The 12,517-nt window shown below is 37.8% G+C and overlaps 1 long non-coding RNA gene and 1 pseudogene across 1 annotated transcript in view; one reads left to right on the top strand and one right to left on the bottom strand.

The window, feature by feature from the left end:
- LOC102161373 overlaps positions 1-12,517 on the top strand; it is a 167,733-nt gene that overhangs the window by 56,635 nt on the left and 98,581 nt on the right. The gene's annotated exons all lie outside the window — the stretch shown is intronic.
- On the bottom strand, positions 7,806-8,315 carry LOC100522418 (annotated as a pseudogene).

The raw sequence follows: 12,517 nt of genomic DNA on the forward strand, positions 1-12,517 counted from the left end.
ATTTTTTAATTAATTAATTATTTATTTTGCTTTCTACAGCTGCACTCGTGGCATATGGAGGTTCCCAGGCTAGGGGTCGAATCCGAGCTACAGCTGCCAACCTACACCACAGCCACAGCAACTCGGGATCCAAGCCATGTCTGCAGCCTACACCATAGCTGACAGTAGCGCCAGATCCTTAACCCACTGAGCGAGGCTAGGGATCGAACCTGCATCCTCATGGATCCTAGTCGGGTTTGTTAACTGCTGAGCCATGAAAGGAACTCCTATAGTTGCTATTTTTTAAAAAAAACCACTTTTTAATATAACGATTTCATGCTCACACTTTTTAACAGTTTGCATTCCCTCTTTTTCTACCCCATATTGCATTTTTTAGAGCTATTCCTGTATTTATATATAGATCTAATTAATTCATGTAGTTTTTTTATTATAGTACATTGTATGAATATCACAATGTATTTGCCTGTTTCCTGTTGATGGAATTAAGGTTGCTTACAGCAATGTTAGAATGAACACCCAGGATACCCCGGTACATGTAAGCAAGCATTTCCCTAAAGTCGAATTGCTAAGTCATTGGTATGCACCTCACCCTCAGCCAATTTCTCTCCAAAGTGATTGTACTAATTTACACTCACACCAGCAGGCTATGAGAGTTCTTTTTTCTCATGTCTTTTCCAACAGTTGGTGTTGACAGACTCTGATGCCTGTCAAACTATTTGGTGTGAAATACTGTTTCCCTCTTGTTTTACGTTGCATTTCCTTTATCACTAGTGAGGATAATCATCTTTTTATATGTTCACTGACTCTTCTGAATTGTCTGCTCCCATCATTTGGCCATTTTTTAAGCTGTATTTGTTGGTTTGTTTCAGCTGACATATCATTTCTCTACCTATTCAGGATTCTAATTTGTGTTGTTTTACACATTACAAATATCTTTTCTAAGCCTGACGTCTTTTTTCTTTCGTATGTTTTGTAGAGGAGAACAGTTTAATTTTGATGTAGTTTTATCAGTGCTTTCCTGTAAACGACTGATTTTCCAAGAAATCTGGTTCTTATTGCCTCAGAAATTGTTATTTTAGATATTCTTCTAATTAAAAATGTTTTCTCTTTTATGGTTTTATTTAATTATTTTCATGTGAGATGTGAGTTTCAGATGAAGTATCTTGTCATTTACTGTTTTCTTTTTCCTTTTATTCATTTATAATGCCACCTCTATCATAGGCCAGTTTCTTACATGTATTTAAGCTTATTTAAGGGATTCAAATTCTGTTCCATTGGACCTTTCTCCCTTTGTTCCAGTATTACTGTTTTCATTTCGATAGCTTGAAAAAATAAGCATCTTCAATAGATACATAGTTAAGTGCTTTTCATTGGCTAATATTTGGTGTTTGCGTATCAAGATGGATTTTAGAATAAATGTGCAGAGTGGAAAGCAAAAATCACATTGAGATTTTATTTGAAATCTCATTGAATATATTAATGATTTGAATTGCATTAATAGCTTTGTGAATTTTAACATCACCCACCATTTTTTCCTCTTGTTTCTTAAGAACACTTTTTAATGTTCTCCACAAGGTTTTACACATATGCATTTTAAAATTTATGAACAACTTTGGGTTTTTTTTTGCTATTATGACTATATTTATATGTTATATTATTACTGATATGTATATATTTTTTGTATATTATTCAACCCTTCTGAAATCTCATAGTTGCTCCATTCATTGTTCATTTATAGCTTTTCTTATTTACTCTACTGATAATCTTATAATCTCTAAATATATAATTATACTTCCATTTCTTATGCATTTGTTTTTCTTGTCTTGTTGCATAGTTAAGATATTCATTTGGTTAGTAATGGTGAATTATAGGGACTGTACTGTTGCCTTTTCTTGACTTTGATAGAAATGCTTCCAGATTTCATCATCAAGTTTTATATATGCAGGTTTTTGATAGCTATGTATTATAGAAGTTTCCTGATGTTAATAATTTGCTAAGAATTTTATCTTAAATAAATGTTGATTTTTATTGCAAACTTTACGTATCTATTAAGACGTATGTTTTCTTTTAAATTGCTCAAATGCTGAATACCTTGATAGATTTTTTCTTTCCTAGTGACATATACATGTCTTTCTGTGATAAATTTTAGTAGGCCATGATGCTTGTTGGTCAGGCTTAGAACAGTGTTAGTTTAATATGCTGGTCTTTTGATTAAGATTTTTAAAATTAAGATTTTTTTCCAGCCTATTTTTTTTTCTTGTAGTTAAAAAAATTTTTAAGGAGATTTGTGTCTAGTGCTCCTATCTTTTCTGACATTCTAATTTCAATCTAAATAATTCTGTGCTACTAAATGCTTCCACCTCCTATTTTTCCCCATACATGCTGGAACTTAAAAGCTACATTCTATCTTGGTCTGCACTCTAATTGAATTACCTAAGTATTTATTTTTCCAAATGTAAATCAAATTGTTTTTTTTTGATAACCATTTGCTGTGGCAGTTGTGCTCTCACAGTAGTAGGTGGGATTCTTAAGTAGGAAAAAAACCTAGATATCTTTCATTTAGCTTACTCAGCTTAGCAATAGCTAATAGTGAAATCCCCAGATAAATCAAGGAACTGTCTCAACCACCTTCCATAAAACCATCCATTGGTAATTATTAATTAAATTGGTATCTTCCTCTGTGCTAGACCACTGTGCTCAGCCTTTGTATACATGATGTTATATAAAATTTACAAAAATCATACAGGATAGCTAGGTGCTATTCTCGGTTTAGAGGTAAGAAAACTTCGGTTTATGGGATTTAAATAACTGACTTATTTGTGTGTAGGTGCTAAGTGGTGACTTTCATCCTCTCCTATTTGATGCCAAACCACATGCTTTTAACCATTTTGCTGCACTATGTCTACAGCAAGGTTTAGAGACCCTAACACAATCCATGATAATTCCATGCCAGCACATAACAGAGTTCAACCTGTGGACTGAAAATAATGCACAGCTTAGAGTTAAGAATTATGTTTGATTCAGCCAATTTGCTGAGGAACTAAGCCCAGGAGACAGCCTTTCAGATAGCTTGGAGGGACTATTCTGAAGAGGTAAGGGAAAAGCCAGGATATACAGGCGGTCAAACACACGCAGGTAGTCAAACATCAAGAGATTACTGCTAATTAATCAATTTAGCTCTTTTTTTGTGAATGGGATGATGCAAGAGTGTGGACTCATTGAAATAATTCCTTTGATGTGTACCTTAACTATCTAGGGCCAATATTCTGTTTTTCTGCATCCTGAATCCCCTCATGGTGCATAGTTGGGGGCGGCTGCAGTGGCTGATGGCTCAATGGCCTCAACATCCTCTGTTTACTGACATGGCAGGCCATATTTTTCAGCCACAAACCCGGAACTGTCTCCTGGCTAACATACTCCTTATATCTTAGCTCTCTGATCAACAGATAAGAATTCTCTTCCAAGTGATACACGCTTTGTTTGTTTTGTCTTGTCATATGTCTCGTTTTCATTTATTTCTTCTTGCACTACGTGGGAGAAATGCCTCGTCCTACTTTGACATCTTCTTTCTTCTATGTTCCTGACCTTATGTTGAGATTCCTCATTTCTAGTTTTTCTTATTAATGCTTATTTTTTAAAAAAACGTTTATACTAAACAGAAAGAAGTCAGGAAAGAATTAAAAAAGAAAAAAAAGTTGTCCCACATTGGACTGCTGTGTATCCAAGGCTGGAAGCCGATTGCCGGATTCTGGAATGCCCTGGGGTCCTGGTTGGTGGCTGAAGCTGAATGTCAGCACTCAGTGAACTTACTTAGATGCTTCCTACCCTGGGCCTTTCTGACAGGCAGCGTGCCTCAACTTGGTCAGCGGGTAAGGGTTTCTTGGCCTGGCCAGGCGTTAAGACAGAACATGAAGACCCAGCTGCTTGCCCAGTGGTGAATGTTTTCCTGTTTTTGTAACCTACTTGCTGTCAGCTCTCTCTTTTCCTTTATGATGTTTAATTGAAATCATAGCCTAATGAGGTCTGGCCAGTCTCTTTCCTTCAACTTGATGTTTACTGACAATGCATCTGAATAAGAAGAGAACAATTTCTGGAGAAATGGAAAACTTCAAAGGCTATTAAATACTAAAGGCCACTAGAGATGAATTGTTTACATGATGCATTTTTCCCTCTTACACTTTAACAAATTATTTACCACTAAATCAGTGCTTCCTTCAACAATGATGATTTTTATTGGATAGTCTTGGAATGTCCCTGGAATTCAAGTCCAGCCAGTGAATCTAGATTTTTTTTTGGGGGGGAGGTTGAAGTTCAGGATCTATGATCTCACCTGAATTAGCTTCTGGAAGTATGCTTGGAAACGTTAAAATTTGTGCTTATATATTTCCCCTTTCTTTTTAGCCCAGTTCAGATGCCATGCCCCTACAAAATTTCCCTTAATTCCTAAATTGCTGTAATAAGTCCATCATCTGCACAGCTAGAGAACTTGTGTTTGAACCACTTCATTTGTCCCTGTACAGTGAGATGCACCCCTGTGGAGGAAAGGCTTTGCGTGTTGGAGCAGAGCAGGGATGTGTTTGCATTCCGGGACAGCTGTTTACCATCTGGGTGATTGTGACCTCTCAATATTTCATTTTCTGTAAAGTGATAATATTTAAAAAATAATGCTGATGAGAATACCTGCTTCATCTGGTTGTTGGGAGAATGCAGTGAGGTCACACATGTGTTAGACTTGGTGCATAGGAGAGCGGTCCGTAACTATGATTCCCCATTTCTTTGAGTTTATCTCCACCATCACTAGTACATGTGAAGAACAGCATGTGTAGAAAGAATGAGTCTATCTTTCCATAACGCTAATGATGCAAGCTAAGAGATTTTCCTCAGGGAACTATGTCTCATCAACTGGCATACCTTTTTGCTAACACTTAGTCAACCTCGTAGGCTTTATTTGAAATAACCTTATAAAAATATCATTTTTTTTTCATGTAGGGACTTCTTGAAAGTTACTTAGTGTTATTTTTTAAGAAATTAAATACTCTTTCATAGCCACTTGGGAAATGCACCATTAAAGTGAGTCGTGTGGTTCTTTTGTGTAAAGTAGCCTTTCGGAAAGTGAATAATCCCTTGTAATTTATCATGCTTATATTCAGACAACAGTGCTCCCTAAAGACGTCCATATGCATCAGGAGTCTGTACAATCTTACATTTCAACAGTATCCATCTATTGTGTGGAATTTGTCTCCACATTTTGATGAATTAATGTAGAAATGAGTTGGGCATGTATTTAGATTCTCCACAGCACAAACATGTAAGGATTTATTTTTAGGAAGATTCCAGGAGCCAAGGGAAAATGAGAAGGAAGGGAATACTTATTTAGCATCTGTATACTACACATTATGGTAAGCATTTTCACCAACATTATCACGGTTATTCCTCATCACAATGTTAGGAGAATCATTGTTCCCATTTTACTGGCCAGGAAAATTGGCAAGGTAGTCTATGCAAGAATTAAAGCCAGAATTTGAAATCAGCTCTTCCTGATGCCAAATACCTTACTAACTCTCATAATGTACTTCTTCTTCAGAATAACATACTGAGTTGAGGCAGGAAGTAAAATTTAAGATTTGTGTGGTATTTACCTTCTTTGGCAGGCACTTTAAAAATATGCTGTGTGTTATCTTGGGGCCTCATTTTTATTTGGGCATGCAACATGGACCTAAACCTTGGCTCTGAGGCTAGCTTCAGTGAGGTTTTGAAGGAGTTAATACTTTCCCTTTTTGACAGATGATGAAACGTGGACTACTGCTAGAAGCCACAAAGCTGAGTATTTATTAAACACGCTTATTTCCCTTTCATCTATTTGGCCAATGTTCCCAACCTTAATCTAATTTCCCCTAAAATTTTCCATGGAGCAGGATGGTGGCTCCAAATCCTGAAATGTTAAAGGAATCATTTAATGACCTGTGGTGAGTGACTGTGAACTCGTTCCAGAATTGCTAATGAGTATTTGGAGAAGACTCATGGGTATGCTCCAAGTCTCTCAAAGTGATCCTGCTGGTTGCAGTCAAGGACTTTCTGGGGGTATTGGGAAGTTCTAGGTGACTCTTAATGGAGGCTATTTAGTTCAGTTTGAGAATATGGTGCTTACAAGGCCAACGGCTTATCCCATTCTTGTGCTCATAGACTGTACTCTTCACTTTGCAGAGCCATCTAGCACATATATGGCATAGGTTGCAAATAGGCAAAACAAAACAAAACAAAAAACCAAGTGGAGATGGCTTAGTGTGTACATTACATCTCTGTACTCATTTAGCCTGAATTTGCTAAGAGCTCATTTGGTACTAAACTCTTGGGATTCATGGCCAACTTGAACAAGAATTGTAATTAAGTCACAGACTATGGGGGATACATAAACAGATAATTATGTTATGATGCATACCATGCTAAAGGTAGGTATAGATAACATTTGAAAGATTAACAGAGGAAGAGTGTCAGTTTATAGCAAGTGGAGTTTATTCAGTATAATAATCATGAGAATTATTATTATAACAGTGATTGTAATTATTATCAGTGGTCTCTTAGTGCTAATCCCACTGCTAACACTTGTACTTGAACTATTCTCTTCAACCCAACAACCTTGAAAGACTGCTGCTGCTGCTGATGATCATAAGGAGTACAATATTCAACACTATTTTCAAGACACTGTGTTGGATCTTTTTAAATTTTTTAAAATTATTTTTATTTTTTCCATTATAGTTGCTTTACAGTGTTCTGTCAATTTCTACTGTATAATAAAGTAACCCAGTCTTTTTCTCATATTATCTTCCATCATGTTCCATCATAAGTGACTAGATATAGTTCCCTGTGCTATACGTATAGCAGGATCTCATTGCTTATTCGCTCCCCGTGCAATAGTTTGTATTAACTCCAGACTCCCAGTCCATCCCACTCCCTTCCTCTTCCCCTTGTCAACCACAAGTCTGTTCTCCAAGTCCATGAGTTTCTTTTCTGTGTAAAGGTTCATTTGTGCCATATATTAGATTCCAGATATAAGTGATATCATATGGTATTTGTCTTTATCTTTCTGACTTACTTCACTTAGTATGAGAGTCTCCAGTTCCATCCATGTTGCTGCTGTGTTGGATCTTTAAAGATATTATTGTATTGGATCAAGCCAGCAACTCTCGGGGTTAAATTTTTTTTTGACCATTTTGGGTAATAAAAAATTTCTGAGGCATTATTATCACCATTTTGGAAAGGAGCAATCTGATGTTAAAAGTCTCCATAAATTCCCCAAGAATATTCAATGCTGATAAAGAAATTTCAAAACCTGGGTTAAGGGACCCCACAGTTTATACTTTTAAGTATACTAAGCCAGACTGTCTTTTGGGAAGGGTAAACACTGAAGGGTAATAGGTAGGTAGAAAAAGCAAGGGAGAGGATTCCAGCAAGAGGAAATGATATGGAAGAAAAAGGATACTGATATTTTTAAGAACATGGTAGAGGGGCAACTTTTTGAGAATGTATGGTCTAAGAAAGAAAACGGGAGGAGATAAAATCCAAAATATGGATTAGCATCAGATTGTAAAGGAATATATTTTGTATGTTATCTTATAGGCTTGTGATCCCAGGATAGGTTTTTTTAAGAATTTTTTTAAGTTTTATTGAATTACAGTTGATTTACAACTTTGTGATAATTTCTGCTGTACAACAAAGTGATTCAGTTATACATATATGTGTGTGTGTGTATATATATCCAATGATAGGTTTTAAGCAAGGGAGAAAAAGCTGTTTTTTTGTTGTTGTTGTTAGTTCATGTCTTTTATTAACCAATATACAATTACTTGTCTTCTGGTTTGTTGAAACAATAGGTCAGGCAACATTTGCCACAATAACGTCTGTCAAAGTGGCTGGCCATAAAGACTCCAGCACTGCATTCAGCTGAAGGGCACTCCCGACGAAGACGACTGATTTTGCCGTCCTCGTCCACCTTATAGTGTTTCAGGACAGCCAGCTTAACCTTCTTTCTCTTATGCTTGTTCTTCTTGGGAGTGTGTAAGACTTCTTCTTCCTTTTCTTAGCACCACCACCAAGTCTCCAGTGCAAGATGAAGAGTGGACTCCTTTTGAATGTTGTAGTCAGACAAAGTACGTCCATCTTCCAGTTGCTTGCCAGCAGAGATCAGTCTTTGCTGGTCAGGAGGAATTCCTTCCTTATCCTGGATCTTAGCATTTATATTTTCTATTGTATCACTCGAGAGTGATGGTCTTGCCTGTCAGCCTCTTCACAAATATCTGCATCTTGGCGGCGGTTCCACCGCAGATGGCGGATCTGAAAGCGAGAAAAAGATTTAAATCTGTGTTTTAAGACAGCAGATGCAACCCAAAATAAATAAAACTACTTGGTATGAGTGGAGAAACACAGACTCTGGTGGGATTGTTCAGTTTTTGAAAATTCAGTGTAAAATGAATTGTCCTTTAACTCTGAAAATCCCACATGGTTCACAAGTACAGGCAGATAGCTTCTGTCACACAACATTCTCTGGGATTCTTTATCTCTATGGTTTGGATTAGTTCCCATGGTGGTTAATACTGACATATAGCATCCACAGGTCACAAGCATACTGAGTGGGGTTGACATGAAATTGATGAAAATTGGTTGAAGAAATAAGGCTTTTTTTTGGTTGTTATTTTCTGCTTACTCAAATTTATCACATCTGTAGTTGTATAATGATCATAACAATCTAATTTCACAGGATTTCCATCCCACAGCCCAAGCACATCTCCCCATCCCCCAAACTGTCTCCTCTGGAGACCATAAGTTTTTCAATGTCTGTGAGTCAGTATCTGTTTTGCAAAGAAGTTCATTGTGTCCTTTTTTCAGATTCCACATGTCAGTGAAAGCATTTGATGTTGGTGTCTCATTGTATGGCTGACTTCACTTAGCATGATAATTTCTAGGTCCATCCATGTTGCTAAAAATGCCAGTATTTCATTCTTTTTAATGGCTGAGTAATATTCCATTGTGTATATATACCACATCTTCTTGATCCACTCCTCTGTCAATGGACATTTAGGTTGTCTCATGTTTTGGCTATTGTAAATAGTGCTGCAATGAACATCGGGATACATGTGTCTTTTGGCAAATGTCTAAGTAGAAAATTGAGCCCCTGAACTCTAGGTTTATCTACTTTCTCATACCCCTCTTCCATAGAGGAGACTAGCGAAACAGCATAGAACTATATCTGTGGAATAGTGCCTTTGAAACCTTCTAAATGTATTATTTCATTCCGCTATACCAACATTTATTTTTTTATTTCAACTCTGCATTTCCAGCTTTCAAAAGAATTACCCATTGCTGAGAAATCAGCTAATGGGGTTTTCAACTTGTAAAGAAGGGCCAACTCTCCAGAATTATAGACTCCTAAAGTTGGCTTCTTCTGAATAAAGAAAAACCAGCCTTCCTTCCTTCCTTATTCTCTCTCTTCCTTACCTCCCCCTTTTTATTTTCACTCTCTCTTTCCTTCCCTCCTTCCTTTCCTTTCTTTTTCTTTTTTCTATATTCCCTTCCTTTATCTTTGTTTCCTCTTCTTCCTTTGACGTCCTTTTATTTTCATTTCTTTTCCCGTCTGCTCTATCATTTCCTTTTTGATCTTGGGAATAACTCATGTTTTGACCACCAAAAGCGTGCCGCTCTGCCTGGAACTGGGAAAACAGAAAAGAGAAAATACAGTTGCTCCCTTCCTGGTGCTCATAGTCCAGTGAGAAAAAAGAAATATGTAAATATATAATTATAGTACAATGTGATAGATAGATGTTTTGGTAAAGATGTGCACTTTGGAATTACGGTGGTCCCCCCCCTCATCCGTGGTTTCACTTTCTGTGATTTCAATTACCCATGAGCAACCACAGTCTGAAAATATTAAATGGAAAATTCCAGAAATAACAAATTTTTAGTTTTTAAATTGTACATCATTCTGAGTAGTGTGATGAAATCTCCCACCCTCTCTCTCTGTCCTTCCTTTATCCTGCCATTCCTGCCTGTTGGTCACTTAGTAGCACCTCTGGCTTGTCAAATCAGTTGTCATGATATCATAGTGCTTGCATTCAAGTAACACTTATTTTACTTAATAATGACCCAAAGCACAAGAGTAGTGATGTTGGGGGAGTTCCTGCTGTGGCTCAGCAGGTGAAGGACCTGATGTTGTCTCTGTGAGGATGCAGGTTTGATCCCTGGCATCACTCAGTGGGTTAAGGATCCAGTGTTTCTGTGCCTGTGGCATAGGTCCCAGCTGCAGCTCCCGTTTTACCTCGACCCAGGAACTTCCATATGCTGCAGGTGTGGCTGTTTTAAAAAAAAGAAAGAGTAGTAATGCTGGCAATTCGGGTATGCCAGAGAGCAGCCATAAATTTCTTCCTTTAAGTGAAAAGGTGAAAATTCTCAATTTAATAAGGACAAAAATAATATGCTGAAAATACTAATATCTATGGTAAGAAAGAACTTCCATCCGTGCAATTGTGAAGAAGAAAAAAAGAAACTGATTCTAGTTTTGCCATCACACCTCAAACTGCCAAAGTTATGGCCACAGTGGTACGTGCTTAGTTGAGATGGAAAAGGCATTGAACTGGTACAAGATGTTTTGAAAGACAGAGCAAGAGAACACATTCATATAACTCTCATAGTATATTATATATATTATATAGTATAATTGTTCTATCTTATTTTTGGTTATTGTTGTCAGTCTTGCTGTGCTTAATTTACAAACTAAACTTTATCATAAGTTTGTATGTATAGGATAAAACATAGATTTGATAGGGTTTGGTACTGTCCTTGTTTTGAGACATCCATTGGGGGTCCTGGAACATATTTCACTATGGATAAACAGGAACTACTATACAGAGATCAAGAACATGGTCCCAGTTCAAAATCTGTGAAGTCTTCCTGGAAGTGGTGCCTGGAAATGAGTTTTAGGGTAATATTTACACTCAGAGAATCACTGACGCCAAGATGTGACAGCCTGGAACAGAGGGATGCACTGGGGTCTGTAGAAGCTTTAGAGAGGAAGGAACTGGGCGGGCGGCTGGTGGATCCCTGTGGGTTCCCTGTGAAGTTAAGTCTTTTTTAGGTTTCCTCCTGACAGCAGAGGTCCTATCACCATTTTCAATGCAGGTCATGCACATGCCTCCAAATTGCTGTTGGCCATGGCTTGCAGAGCTGGAATTGCAGATTGACTTGCCCTCAATGGCTGCTGTGACAAGGTGACCTGCTGTTGGCCATCCAGCCCATTTTAGTGCAGAATTAAAGCTGATGACACTTTGAGCACACCCAGACTCTAAGGAAATGAAATTTCCATGTTTGGAGCATTTAATTTGTGACAAAACTGTGCTCTAGGTTTTATATGTATAGTCTCACTTAATCCTCAGTATACTCCTTTCGGGGAGGAAATGACCCTAAAGGAAATTCACTGGACAACATAGGAATCTGGCTGCTGGCCTCAAAGAAATCCTGTTTCTGATTGGTTCTGATCTTATTCTTAACAGGTAGGGTCTCTTTTGGTTCCTAGACCCAATTCCAATGTGTGTGTGCGTGTAAACTTTCCAATACCAACAAGCAATTCTTGGGCACTAGCAGTGCGTCTGAGACTTCAACTCAAGTCACCTCAATTCTGGCACTGTCTACTGGGAGATAGCATCAAATTCCATTGGTAAAGGGCTCGGTCCCAAAAGGGCACCCTCCACTTCAGATGCCGATCAGAAACCCAGATTGTGCTTCTGACTGACCAGCTACAAATCAGAGGTTCCAATGATCCCCTCCAACTCAGGATGCAAGTCCAATTGTTACTTGTACTTCTGACCAACTGCCTATAAATCAAAGGTTCCCATGACCCCCTCCTTGGGTTCCATTATCTTGCTAGTACAGTTCACAGAACTCGGGAAACCTGTCGATTTACTAGATTCCTGATTTTTTAAAAAAAGGTATATTAAAGGATATGAAACAAGAGCCAGATGAACAGATACATAGGTGTTGGACAAAGGAGTTTCTGTCTTCATGGAGCTTGGGACCTGGCATGGTAGCCAACCTTTAAGCTCTCCAAAATCCTTGCTTTGGGGTTTTTAATGAGGGCTTCATTAATAGGCATGATTGATTAACTCATTGGCCATTGGTGTTTGATTCATCCTCCCGTCTCCTTTCCCCTTCCTGGAGATCACAGGGTGAAACTGAAAATTCCAACCCTCTATTCCTGGTTGGCTTCCCTGGCAACCAGCCTTCATCTCTAGGTGCTTTCCAAAAGTCACCTTCATTAATATAAACCCAGTTGTGGCAGAAAGGAGATTGTTACGAATAAGGGGTTTATCATCTCACCTTTGTAGCCCTGAAGTGGTTTCAGGAACTGAGGACAAGAGACCAAATATTACAACACAAGATGCTTCCACCACTCTTATCACTCAGGTAATTACAAGGATTTGGAGAGCTGTGAGCCAGGAACTGTGAATGAAGACCAAATATATGTGATAAA

The sequence above is a fragment of the Sus scrofa genome, chromosome 1 (assembly GCF_000003025.6).
Source record: "Sus scrofa isolate TJ Tabasco breed Duroc chromosome 1, Sscrofa11.1, whole genome shotgun sequence".
In the NCBI taxonomy this organism is placed as follows: domain Eukaryota; kingdom Metazoa; phylum Chordata; class Mammalia; order Artiodactyla; family Suidae; genus Sus; species Sus scrofa.